Below are 3341 nucleotides of genomic sequence, written 5' to 3'. Positions count from 1 at the left end.
ATAGTATCCAGCAACTGTACTTTTTATATTGCCCAATAGAGCTAGTGAGTCTTATCGGAGTCTGTAGATTGCATACTTTATATAGCAGATTTATCACTGTAAATTGAGTTGGTAGGAAGAGGACCTTTCAGTGCCACAGATTATTGTATTAGCTTTTCAGGCTCGCTAATTCGGAGGTAAGTTTCTGGATTTCTAGTGATTGGGTTTCGACGAGATTGGTTTGAAGGATTTCTCGCATCAATAGATCTGTAATTTGTACTTGGAGATTTCTGAAATTGGGTTGTTTGATTGACATCATTTATGGTGTTAAATATAATTTTTATATATGATGATATATATTTAGTATTACCATTCTGCGCAATGGCAATAAAAATAAAAACTTACATATGAAAACATGAAAATATTAAAATATCTATATAATTGTGCTATTTGCATCACACTAACAATCAAGCAAAATAATAACAGAAGATAAGTAATCCTAATTTTTATGCAGATGCGGCTATTTTTATCTTTATACGATTGAACAAAATGATTCGGATTGTATACAGTATTGATAAACATCGAACTAATCGATTGTAGAACAGAAAAACATAAACAAATTCCAGTAATATCTATGTATATAAATATTAAAAAAAAAATGAAAAAAAAAAAAGTAAAAACAAAGGGTGTTAGCTTCAATATAATGATAATAGAAAGATTATTTATATTTATATTTCATATATTAAAACCGTGCCATTGTCACAGTGTCAAACCTATTATTAACCTATAAATGTATAACTTTTACAAAACATTATTCTTGAATATTAGTTGAAACTAGCAGAAATATATTGCCAGCTATATTACTTATTTTCCACACAATTAATTTTCTTTCTTTCGCTTAAGTCCCCCAATCTCTCAACAAGTCAGGCGGAGTTTATCCAGATCTAACAGCTGCTTTTCCTGGAGAGACTTTTCCATGTACCTTGAAATCTCTTCGAGGCCATCTCTCAAATCTTTAACTTTTTGGTTCACCAGCAACGAAAGCACTGGAATCAGGTTCAGCAAGCAAGTATCCTGTTCGTCTCCAACCCAGGTCGTGATGTAGATTCCGTTGCGAGACTGCAGTTTGAAGTTTGCAGGAATATTATCAATTATTATAGTGCGAGACAAATCCCGACCAAGTAAGGATATGTCCTTCACACTCACGTAGTCTTCGAAGCGCGTGTGTTCGCGATACAACCGGTAACTGATGGCGTTGTCCTTGTCCAAGATGTCCAGGATCGAATCAGCGTATTCCTTGACTGATGCGGTGAAGATTACGACTTCGTAGATTTTTGACATTTCTTCCAAAAAGTCTTGGCAGTAAGGCCTGACGAGGAAGCTTTGTGATGAATCGGTCTATCTATAATGGATGAGGGTTTAGTCTAGATCCAGGACGAGAGTGTAAGGTTTAACTGGGTTTGGTGGAAGAAACGGAGGCTAGGGTTTGGGAGGTACTTTTTCATACCGAAGTGAGGCCTCAATTATTTGTTCCTATATAAATCAACCGATAAAGATTATTGTTAATTTAATCAAGCGTGGGATTTTAATATACGAGTGAAGCAATGACAAAGAGGATCTCTTCGAATTTATCGTCAAAGGAAGTGTCAGAGTCCAAAATGTCAGCTGCAAATACTTTGAGAGACTAAAATGGGCAGTCGAAGATGATCGTTCTCAGTAAATCGATGATAACTGCTGTATTTTTCTTGAGTAGTTCAATCGGGTCCCCTTCATACGTGATTTTTCTGCGATGCTCGTTGAATCTCATCGTGTTAAAGATATGAAACTGCACTGTCACTGGCACATGCTCGATTTCGATGATTGTCATTAATAACTAAAAATGAAATATAGAGTATTTGTTTACATGTATTTTTAAATATATTTATATTGTTAATATGGTGAAATATAATTAAAGAAGCAATGAAATATGTTTATAAAAAAATATGTACATCCAAGATCAACAGGTTGTTTTTGTGGAGACAGTTGGAGATGTTTTTGATGTTTATTTCGGTCTGGGTTCCGACAGTCGTATCTGTAGAAACAAGAAGCACAACATATAAACACAGTTTTTCTAATATCACAGCCTATTAAACGGCTTCCTGCTTTCTGAAGGTCGAGCATACATTGATGTGATTTGTTTTGTCTGTGTTATCCATATATATTTTACAGAAACCTAGCATCTCCTCCTTGCTGCGGTTGACGGTTTGGGACAGGAAGTAGGTCAGCTCTTCTAAAATGAATAGCTTTAAAAAGTCCACTTCGGTCAGTTTGTCTTTGAAATAGTCGCAATGTATATCTTTATGCTTTTTAGGAGGCTGTGGTTTGGTCGGCGAGTTGTTTGCCGTGGTTGTTGCTGGGGAGTCTTCCTCCTTGATTTTACCATTTCGTCTGATGCTTGCCTGTTTTTTGGTGGTTTATTATTTATACTCAAGTAAGTATCCTAAATTCTTTCGTTTTTTAGTGGATTCAATATTTTTATATAGGAGTAGCTTCGATTCCCTCATCGAAGCCTCTAGAGATTTTCCTTATTGCGTTGGCGAAGGTGACTTGAATGATTTTATTTTTTTCCTTATTTCCAAAGCGAGAGCGGAAGACATACTGGTTTGGTGTTGTTTGGAGTTGCGCAATGAAACACCGTTGGCCAAGCTACCTGAAGCCAAGACGGCGCTGTCATACTTGGTCTCGACTGCTTTTTTTTTTAACTCGATGTCCATATCGTATCTGCGATTGATGGTATTGGGGAGAGACTAAGGAAGTGGTGGGGATTTCCTTTGTGATTTGGAACCTTTGTTTTTGCGATCTGTGCTGGCATGGAGGTTGTCCTCGAGACGAAAGATCTGTGGCAGTTTGAGAGAAATATGTTATTTTGGGAGAGGTTTCATTTTTTTGGTAAATTGATAGATTTGAGTTAAAATAAAAAAAATTATTAAAGAAAAAGTAAAAATTAAATTTAATAAAAAACACATATATTTATTAGACCATATTATAAAAATAATATTAAAATATAAACTTCGTCAAATAAAATTGAAAATCATCAGGAAAATATATGTCAAATAATTAATCGCATAAAATTGTTTTTTTTTTTAATTAAATATAATCAGAACATTAGTTATTTGTTCCCTACATTAATCGATATATGTTTGAAAAAAATATTATTATATCGATCGATATAAACCTCAACTTCCTAGAAATACACACCTCTCTAAAAGATTTTATTATTAGTCTATAATTTATACTGGTTGGTTTAGGAATGATAAACTGGAAATAATGTGACCATCAGACTCTGCGGCATGGTGGAGGTTTTGTTGGATATTAATTAAAAG

General features: G+C 34.4%; 1 pseudogene across 1 annotated transcript; it reads right to left on the bottom strand.

The window, feature by feature from the left end:
• Positions 1–894: 894 nt before the first annotated feature.
• On the bottom strand, positions 895–2898 carry LOC148298733 (putative C-terminal domain small phosphatase pseudogene; annotated as a pseudogene). Its single transcript, XR_015839155.1, has 3 exons — positions 1968–2898; positions 1574–1852; positions 895–1512 (listed from the first exon to the last, which is right to left on the bottom strand). The product of XR_015839155.1 is annotated as a putative C-terminal domain small phosphatase pseudogene (transcript).
• Positions 2899–3341: the final 443 nt, after the last annotated feature.

The sequence above is a fragment of the Brachycentrus maculatus genome, unplaced genomic scaffold (genome assembly GCF_059751285.1).
Source record: "Brachycentrus maculatus isolate JH-2025_06_01 unplaced genomic scaffold, ASM5975128v1 h1tg001671l, whole genome shotgun sequence".
NCBI lineage: Eukaryota > Metazoa > Arthropoda > Insecta > Trichoptera > Brachycentridae > Brachycentrus > Brachycentrus maculatus.
This window is presented reverse-complemented; position numbering and strand designations above follow the sequence as displayed.